This window comes from Rhinolophus sinicus, linkage group LG01 (assembly GCF_036562045.2).
Source record: "Rhinolophus sinicus isolate RSC01 linkage group LG01, ASM3656204v1, whole genome shotgun sequence".
NCBI classification, from domain to species: Eukaryota; Metazoa; Chordata; class Mammalia; order Chiroptera; family Rhinolophidae; genus Rhinolophus; species Rhinolophus sinicus.
In genome coordinates, this window is record NC_133751.1 from 79,110,583 (window position 1) to 79,121,433 (window position 10,851).

Sequence of the window (10,851 nt, forward strand, 5' to 3'; positions counted from 1 at the left end):
AGGAGCCAGAGGTCAGCATGAGCTGCTGTGGGCTACCGTGGGCTACTGAGTGTCGGGTTGAGCGGCCAGCAGCCAGCGTGAGTGGCCCACAGCCAGCGTAAGTGGCCGGCAGCCGGCGAGAGCTGCCGTGAGCTGCTGTGAACAGCCGACCGATGACTGGTGACAGATTCCCTCAGCCCGGGTTAGAGCAAGGGTCATAATACCAGCATGGGCCAGGGAGCTGTGTCCTACACAACTAGACTGAGAAACAATGGCTTGAACTCGAGGGGTGGGGTTGTGGGGAGGCAGAAGAAAGGGGGGAAAAAGAAAAAGTTTGATAAATTGTACTTTAAAAAAATGAAATACTAACATGTATAGGCTTTACTGTGATTCAGACACTATGCTAAATAATTTATATTTATTTTCTCACTTAATGCCTATTGATATGCCCATTTTACAGATAATAAAGCCTCAAAGAAAAAGTGACTTGCTCGAGGTACACTAGTAAGAAGCAGATCTGGGATTGAAACCCTCACATTCTGACTCCAAAGTCTGTGTGCTTAGTGTGTTATACTAAAAAGAGTGACTACATTAAAGTAATGAGATAAAAAGCAAATGAAAATATTTTCCAAATAATATTTCAAAGTTAATTCAATACATTAAAAACTTCAATAATGAATTCTCTAAAAGATGTGAAATCCAGACTGGGTATGATTAATAATGGGACACCTAAAATAGCCCTACATTGGTCCTTCACCAGGAGAAGTTCTTATCCCCAAACCAGAGCATCTCCAGAAATAGGACAAGAAACCAGAATGTCCAAAAACTAGGAGTAGAATGTGTACCTGGCATCTGCCCCATTTTTCCACAGGCTTGGGAACATTTCATAGTTACTCTGTTTTTTAAAATAAAAACACCGTGGTCCCATTTATATTTTTAATTATATTTGTGTTTAGTTCTACACCTGTGAGTTGACTCTTGGAGAAGGACTGGAAGGATATTGACCAAACTACGAACAAAAGTTAACAAAGAGTTGTAGAATGGGAAGAAAGCAGGTAAATAAATAAAAGGGAAACCATTACTTTTGACTCATACACTGTGTCAGTTTTTCAAAGGAGACAAACCCTCAACTGACCTTTATTGAACGTCTACTATAAATCCAGGGACTATGATGGTTCTGTTCAAACAAGATGAAAAGACAGAGTGCTTATCTGCGATGAGCTCCACCTAATAAATAAAACGTCTTCTGTCTCCATGTGCAGCACATCCCATAAACAAGACTCATGTTGGAATTTCCCTTCCAGGGAAATTTTACCAACTCAGTTCCTCCAATGATCCTCCTTCCATGAACTTCCTGACCATCGCCACAAACAAGACAAGCAGCCCCGCTGTATTAAACCTAAGGCAGTGTAGACCAGTGGTTAAGGCTTGGGCTCTGGCATAACACTGTCCATGTCTGCATCTGCCACTGTGTGACCTTGGGCAAATTGCTTAATCTGCCTGTGCCTCTGTCTCCTCACCTAATAGGTACCAACTCTCACAGGTTTGTTGAGAGGCTTACATGTGCTAAGACATCTAAAGCACTCAGAACAATGTCTGCCATGAATTAAGTGGTCAGAAAACATTAGCCATAGATGTATCAAATAGCCATCTGTAAGCAACAGACTGTCCCAGAGATGAAGGGAGAAGAATAAAAGATCATCCAAGGGAGAAGGGACCTTACAGATCCTTTTACAGATGATGGCAAAAAGAGGGCCATAATGGCTCAGTGTCTTGCCTGAAGTCACACAGGTGGTCAGCAGCCATACCAGGGCCAGACTCAGGTTCGGTCTGACACAGCTCAGTGCCCTGGAGGAAGAGAAAGCAAGAGCTCTCCAAACTGACTTTCCACTTAGGTATATACTACAAGTCTTATCTCCTTCAATAATTGTAAATTATGAAGTTGTAAGTATTAACATGTGAATAGACAATTCTCTCAGCAGAATAAGAAACAGCTATTCTGCAAACACTGTGTGGTTTGGGGGAAGGGGAGGGGTGAAACAATCATCCATATCAAACACTTTAGGACCTGGCCTATTTCTGAAAAGTAATAGTCCAGAATGACAGACCTCCAAGACAGCCACCACAGAATGAGTCCAAAAGTGGGACCCAGACTCATTGGTCAGCTCTGCCCACACAGCTTGCTGGACCTGAAGGCAGGTCACAGAAGCAGTGGAGCAGATGACTAGAGTATGCTGGGCAAGATGTGGAGATCAGACTCCAGAGATTGATCATTCCAGAAACAATGCCGCTATGTAACCGCTGCCAGTTCAGCTTGCCATTTCCCATCAACCTACCTCCCAAGCCTCTCCTTCCCCTTTGGGCTCTCCATGCCATCTTCTCCCACCTCTCCCATGTTTCCAACCTCTCTTCCCACTAACCTTCACAGATTATTCTGCATCACAACGCAATGCCTGGGAAGATAGATCCTCAGTGCTTTCCCCAGGCTTTCCCTTCCTCCTACCGTATTTTCCCAAAAATAAGGCAGGGTCTTATATTAATCTGTGCTCCAAAAGACGCATTAGGGCATATTTTCAGGGCATGTCTTATTGTTTCATGTACATCAATCTACATTTCTTCTAATACAGTCATGTCATCTTCTTCTGGACCATCGTCATATATACTAAATGCATCTGTCTGGCTGACAATCTCAACTGGGGCTTATTTTCAGGGTAGGTCTTATTTTTGGCGAAACACTGTAGTATGCCTGCTAGCTGCTATTCTATGATACCTTTCCCCTCATTAAAACTGTTTGGCAAAATCTTTTCCCAGAAATGCCAACCCTTCCATGAAGCCATCCTACAATAAGATGTCCTCTTTCCATCCTCTGCACTCCCAGAACCTTCTAAATCTAAGGCATTTGATAAGTTCTACTTCACTCCCCTCAAAAGACTCTCTCCTTTACAGCTTTATACAGTGCATCACTAACAAGTGGTCAGCTCTCAGTAAACACTGGTTACTAGCATAGAGGTCAGAATGGTGGCTGGGAAACTGACGTGCAGCAGAGAAAACTAGAAAGAAAGGCAATGAAGAGTGAGTACAACAGCACAGACTGACGATGTGCCAGAATTATTCTCAGTGTTTAACATATGTCAACTCACTCAGTCCTCAAGACAACCCCACAAGGTGGGTGCTGCTATTATCTCCACATTACAGAGGTGGAAACTGAGGCACGGATGGGCTGAGTAGCTTGCCCAATGTCAAACAGTGTGGTTATGAATTAAACCAAGCCAGCTGGCCTTGTATATTGTTTCTCTACAACACTGTTCCTTCTAACCTCGCATGCCTGAAAACCATTTCGATGGTTCTACCCGCTGTATGCATTGCCTTTCTGAATCAAAAACATATTCTGTAACTTGCAATTATGGTACCTACTGCTTCAAAAATTCTCACTTACTGCTTTCTGAACCAAAAATTATAGATCAATTCTGGCCACATCTCTCATGACAGTAATAATATATGACAAAGTCTCAAATCCAAAATGTTGCTTAAACAGATAGAACTATATATGTTTCGAATGGAATGGGCCTCAGGCCATTCACCTAGTTCAATATTTGCCATAATTTCCATTTCTAAATCCTGAAATATATACCAGAACTAACTGCGAGCATACACATCTAACAATCATTCTGAATATTATATTGATAGATTTATAGGATTAATATATAACTACGGTATATGTTATTGACACACACTGTTAGTTATTTGTCACATGTTTAAGGTGTTTTTTAGCAAAAGATACATTTGGGTTACAACTACATTCAAATTAAATGAAACAGCAATTACCTATATAATTGAGGTTTTAAATAATCTAATACTAAACATCCTAGTAACAGAAGCAAAAGTTTTGTTAACTGTGACTAAGCTCCGTAAATTTCTCAATCTTCCATCAAAACAGTCAGAGAGCTGAGGATGTATAAAGATTTCAGCTTTACAAATGTATACTCTTTCCCAGAAAGAAAATAGAAAAATAAGTTTATCGGTAGGTTCGACTTTGAAGTTAGGAGAGTCTTACAACAGGATATACATTAAATTTCAATTACCAGGAATTTTAAAAGTGGCATACAAATGACCAAAAGTTAAATTAAATTACAATCTTAGCAAAGCAGGAGAACAGGAAGCCAAGGGTCTGAGGAGTTTGTGGCAGCAAGAGATATTTTCCTTTCCCTGATGAAGAGAAGACGAGTGAAAACAGCAAAAAGACAGAATAGAAATCACAGCAGGGGAAATACGAGAGACAGCACGTATCCAAAACTTACCCAACTCGGTCTGTTTACTCAACACTTTATTTCCCCCGCTTTGCCAGTTTTAAATCAGACAGCGGCTGGGCTTTTGTTGTTGCTGTTTCTGTTCTTTTGATCCCAGAGCCCCATGAAAATTAAACTGTGTGTTGGATAGGATCTGGCTCCCTCTCGCATTAGCGGGGAGGGAGGGAAAGTTTAAAACTTGGATCCTTGTTTGCTTTTGGGGGGAAATGAATAAATAATAAGTGGCCAGGAGAGGACGTGGTGGACGTGCTCAGCTGAAGTCCGGCCCGCGAAGGGGCTGCACACTTCCTCAGCGCAGCTGTCCAGATGTGCCTCATCTGGTTCCCCGCGGGGCACAAACCTCGGCCGCGGCAGCTACCCGAACCTCCAGCTGATTGGTGGCCGTGGCGCCTCGCTTGCCGCCTAGTGGCCCGCCGGCCCGCCACTCCAGCCGGCCTCGGGCCCGCCCCCGCCCCCCGGGCCAGCTCGCTCCATCCTCTTCGGGAACCTGGAAGTGCAGCGCGGGCGCTGATGTGGCACTTGGCGGCCGCAAGCCCTAGAGGGGGCCCGGGGCCGAAAGGGGGCCCTCCGCACCCAGGCCCGTGTTGTACCCATCCTTTTAGGCAGTTAGGCTGTTTTGTTTGAACAGCATGATTTAAATCGGTTCTTGGGATGACATCAAGGCGCGCCTGGCGCTCGCTTGAATTCCCTGCGGTGCCGAGGGGCAGGGACTTGGGCTCGGGATGCCCACGCGCCAACAGGGCGCGCAGGCCACGCTTCAGGACTTCATTCTCCCTACTTTCTCCAGGGAGCGAATTTTAAAATTAAAGAGTCTGTTCCTGAGGACAGTATTCTTTTGTTGGCGGAAAAGCCTTAATGAATCCTTCCTTGAACTCCTTGTTAACTAGAGGGTGGTTGTTTCTGCGGAGAAGCCCAGGGTTGGTTACAGTGCTTTGGTTGGTTCGGGTTTTTTGTTGTTGGGTGGTGATAGTGGTAGGAAAAGGAAAAATGTTAGTTGGTTCTGTGATAATTTAGACAGCACTGCACTAAAAAAATGTTTTGATCCTGGGGAAATCGTGGAAGGATTGACTGGTTAGTTGATTTGCAAATTAACTGCCATTATAACTTAAGGATGTTTACAGAAATGTGACGTCATTGAAATATTAAGATGGCAAGAGCCACCTTCATTGGATAGTTAAGATAATAATAGCTATACCCCAGCCAAACACTACACAAAAACTGTGGCTCCGCCCACATCCCCACCAGCAGAGGCCAAGTGGAGAAACTAGACTTCCACCCTCACAAGACTATAATAACGTGAAAACAAGGAGCTAGGTTTTTTAAAAGATCAATATAATTGGCAGTTAGCACAACTGACAAAAAGAGACAGAGAAAGAGAGAGAGACAGAGAGACAGAGAGAGACAGAGAGAGAAGACACGAATTACCAATGAGGAATGAACCAGGATCTCACTACAGACCTTGCAGGCATCGAGAAGAAAATAAGAAAACAGCTCAACACATAAATATGACTTAAATGAAATGGACCAGTTCTTTGAAAAACACAAGTTACCACAATTCACTCAATATGAAATAAATAATTTGAATACCCCTGTAACTATTAAGGAAATTTAATTCATACTTTAAATACATCGAAAAAATTAATCTCCAGACCCAGACAGGTTTCACTGTAGAACTCTACCAAATGGTTAAAGAAGAATTAACACTAATTTCACATAATAATCTTTTTCAGAAAATAAGAGACTAGTTCCCAATTCACTTTGTGAAGACAGTGTTACTCTGATGTACAACCAAAGAAACACAAAACAAAAAATGAAAACTGCTCACCAATATCCCTCCTGAATATAGACATGAAAAGTCTTAACAAAATATTAGCAAACAGAATTCAGCAATATATAAAAATAATTATATACCATAACCGAGTGGGTTTTTTTCCAGGGATACCAGGCTTCTTCAATATTCAAAAATCAATCAATATAACATGATATTGACAGCCTACAGAATAAAAATCACATGCAAACATATCAAGTGATGTAGAACAAGCATTTGACAAAATTCAGCACCATAAAAATGCTCATAAAAATAGGAATAGAGAGAAATTTTCATAATTTGACAAAGAGCACCTACAAAAAACGTACAACTAACATTACATTTACTGTGAAAGACTAGATGCTTTCCATAATACTTTGTTATTCTATTTATATAACATCCTTGCAATGACAAAATTATAGAAATGGAGAACAGATTCATAGTTGCCAGGGGTTAAAAAGGTGGTGGGGTGGGAGGGAAATGAGTGTGACTATAAAAAGGCAACATAAGGGATCCTCATGATGAGGGAAATATTCTGTAGCTTCACTGGACCCATGGGCTGTTGTTGGGATAGTGTACTATAATTCTGCGAAATGTTACCATTGGAGAAGACTGGTTAAAGGGTACCTAAGATCTCTCTGTATTATTTCTTACAATTGTATGTGCACCTATAATTATCTCAAAATTAAAAGTTTAATTTAAAAAAAAAAAGGTTTCTAACTCTCCCTCTCACCTCCCCCTTGTTCATACTACTTAGTAAAGCAGTTTTGTCACTGAATGCAGATCTTTCCAGAAAGGAATAATTGCCTCTTAGACTTTCTGGGTTGTGTTCAGGATGAAATGTGTGGAGCGTTATACAGAAGTATTTTAAAAATTTGGAATTCCGCCTTGACCATTTGGGGGCATGAAGTTATTCTTTTCCCTAATGGCAACACTAGGCCAGCTGAGCTGGTACACCCTCCACACAGCAGCCGGACCCAAAGGGAGTCTAAGGATTCAAACTTATTTCAGGCTCAGCCAGCTTCATTCTCTTGTTGGATTGACACGGTCTTAGATCATAAGGATAAAGAACAGCTGAGTACACTGCTCACCAAGTCCTCCTACAGTAGCTTGTGCAGGGCCAAGTGGGGAACAAGGGATCTCTGTAAGTTTCATTAAAATGTGCTCGTCCCTCTTATACTTTACCCTCTGGACAAAAGATGTGGGTGTGCATAGAATATGATTGGGAAAGAGGTACATTTATAGCTACTGGAATGGACACACTGGTTTTATAGAGGTGAATAGAGAACAATAACCCTGGCACCTGAGGAGGGACACCGCAAACCCTGGGACATAGGAAGGAGTAGGGGAACATTAATTATATTTTGTCTTTCATAGCTGCCCCTGGAGCCTTTCCTTGTTCCCAAGGAAAATGCCTTGATGCAACTCTCCTAAAGTGTTGCAAGCATCTTAGATAACACTGTGGGTCTGTCATTCCCTGTCAAATAGCTCTGAGCTTAATTTGATAGCCATTCCCCTTTCCCTTACCAAAAAGACTATTGGAAACAACAAAAGATAGCTCCAGCTCCTACACCTTACCAACAGAACACCTGTCAGCACCTCTGAATGTTTTCTTCACTCCCATTCTCAGTCATCCCTTGAGATGAGAAAATTGCCACTCAACAAAAACATAAAAAGGGGGAGAGTAAAGGCCTGAACCGGAATATGGGAATGGAGAAAGTAAGCGTGCTGAAGAAAATGGAATACTCTAATTATTAAACTTTATTTTACATAAACTTAAGGGTAACCACTCAAAAAAAATCCAGAACTGAAATATATACTGAAATAAAAGAAGAAACACAGGTAAACATCATAGAATACCACCACACAGAAATAATAGACAACAAAAAGGCAAAGAAACAATGGAGACACAGCATTACCAGGAAACTAAAGATAGAATGACAGGAAATCCTCACATATCAATAATCACCCTAAATGTAAATGGACTGAACTCACCAATAAAAAGGCACAGAGTAGCAGATTGGTTCAAAAAACTAAACCCAACCATATGCTGTCTCCAAGAGACACAATTCAGCTACAAGGACAAGCATAAACTCAAAGTGAAGGGTGGAAATTGACACTCCAAGCAAATGGTACCCAGAGAAAATCAGGTGTAGCCATAATGATATCAGATGAAACAGACTTCAGGGTGAAAAAGATAACAAGAGACAAAGATGGACATTTCATAATGGTAAAGGGGATTATATAACAAGAAGACATAACAGTCATCAATATTTATGCCCCCAATCAGGGAGCACCGAAATATACCAAGCAACTACTAAAGGGAGAAATTGACCAAAACAATTATACTGGGGGACCAAAGGCAATGGAAGTAAAAGCTGAAATAAATGAATGGGACTATATGAAACTTAAAAGCTTCTGCACAGCAAAAGAAACCATTGACAAAATAAAGAGGCAACCAACTGAATGGGAGAAGATTTTTGCAAACAGTGCCTCCGATAAGGGGCTAATATCCAAAATATACAAGGAACTCATGAAACTCAACAACAAAAAAACAAACAACCCAATTGAAAAATGGGCAGAGGACCTGAAGAGACATTGCTCCAAAGAGGACATACAGTTGGCAAATAGACATATGAAAAAATGCTCAACATCACTAATCATCAGAGAAATGCAAATCAAAACCACAATGAGATATCATCTCACCCCAGTCAGAATGGCTATCATCAACAAGACAAATAGTAACAAGTGTGGGAGAGGCTGTGGAGAAAAAGAAACCCTCATACACTGTTGGTGGGAATGCAGACTGGTGCAGCCGTTATGGAAGGCAGTGTGGAGGTTCCTCAAAAAATTACGAATAGAATTGTCATATGACCCAGCAATCCCTCTCCTGGGTATCCACCCAAAAAATCTGAAAACATTTATACGTAAAGACACGTGTGCTCCAATGTTCATTGCAGCTTTGTTTACGGTGGCCAAGACATGGAAACAACCAAAATGTCCTTCGACAGATGAATGGATAAGAAGTTGTGGTATATATACACAATGGAATACTATCCGGTGGTAAGAAAAGATGATATAGGAACATTTGTGACAACATGGATGGATCATGAGAGTATGATGCTAAGCGAAATAAGTCAGACAGAAAAAGCAGAGAACCATATGATTTCACTGATATGTGGTATATAAACCCAAAACAACAAAAGAACAAGACAAACAAATGAGAAACAAAAACTCATAGACACAGACAATAGTTTAGTGGTTACCACAGGGTAAGGGGGGTGGGGGATGGGAGATGAGTGTAAGAGAGATCAAATATATGGTGATGGAAGGAGAACTGACTCTGAGTGGTGAACACACAATGGGATTTATAGATGATGTAATACAGAATTATACACCTGAAATCTATGTAATTTTACTAACAATTGTCACCCCAATAAATTTTTAAAAAACAATAAAAAAGAAAAAGAAAATTGCCACTCAACTATCAGACAAACAGGACAGATTAGACTGACTACCCTCAGATAGTTTTTACTAAAACAAGGAATAACCTCAATTACTCTAATTTAACTGGGAAAAATAAGGTTTCCCAGCTAGTCAGGCGGCCACATTGGAGGCATTGTCAATCTGTGACCCCCAACCCTCAATGATACAGAATTCCCTGAGCAGTCCCCAACAATTGACAACACCCTGCTCTTTCCAGGGATACCCATGGGTGTCCAGCAGGAAGAAATGAAAGCCAGGCATTAACGTGTTTCCCTACCCAAAATACCTTGAGTAGCCTCTTTGGAATGGTCATAAGAGACCTACAAGTGTCTAAACGAACAGCAGTTCAGTAACTTTCAAATCACAGAGGAGGTCTGTGATTTGAAACAACAAGACTAGCCTTGGTTACTTAGAGAAACTTCCCAGAGGGATAAGTGGCTCAGTACTTATGCACAACCTGCTAGCAGTTTTCCCTACAATAGGAGTCATCCAAGTAGAAAAAAAGATGGTGCAAAATTTACTCTTTACTTTAGCTGAAGGAAACGATGACACCGCCTTGGTCCTCAAAGGCATTCAGGGCAGCTTCAGCTCACTGGCCAGGATTGGTAGGGATGATAGACTGTCTCCTATGGGCCAAGGTGGAGTCTGTACAATTGCAAACATATACTGCTGAATCTGGATTAAGGCCTTGAGCCAAGCGGAAAAGTCAACACAGAAACGTAAAGAGAAAGTCTCATGGCTGTCTAAGGTAGACCCTGATGGTTTATGGGATTTATTCAGCTGGTTGAATCCAGGACTCTGGTGGAGAGGGAGGAGGGTTTGAGGTTACTGTTGCAGCCAATCCTGCTGCTCGAAGTCCTGTGAATCGTAGCCTTATTTAAATGATGTCTGAGCCAAATTAAACAGATCTCGTCCCAGCCCCTGTTGATCAGATTAATCAGATGGGCGATGGAGTGGCATACTCATGGGAAAATATGTTCCAACTGAAGAAGATGTAGAAACAAGGGATGTATATTGTTTGGGAGACAATTCTCCATGGATGTCTCAGGTTTCTTCTGCATGTCTTGTGAGCAGAAGAACTGACAGCCTTTCTTCCAGACTATCTTCTCAAGAATGTTTGCAGAGCAAACAGCCTTGGAAAATAGAAATAACGTCTTCTTCCAGAGCAGAGGGCATTTTTGTCTGATAATACAGATTATGTCTCCTTCCAGGGCGGAGGTTAGAAAAGTGTGCTTGTAACCCACTCTAAAATATTAGGGTTTTCCAAACTCA

The 10,851-nt window shown here is 41.5% G+C and overlaps 1 protein-coding gene across 4 annotated transcripts in view; it reads right to left on the reverse strand.

Annotated features, from left to right (window-relative positions):
* The window catches only part of TMEM45A (transmembrane protein 45A), an 85,983-nt gene extending 81,358 nt beyond the window's left edge, over positions 1-4,625 (reverse strand). For all 4 annotated transcript variants that reach the window (XM_074332868.1, XM_019756483.2, XM_019756478.2 and 1 more), the window contains exon 1: positions 4,278-4,625. The gene's annotated coding sequence lies outside the window, so the exon portion shown is untranslated. The remainder of the gene's footprint in view (positions 1-4,277) is intronic.
* Positions 4,626-10,851: the final 6,226 nt, after the last annotated feature.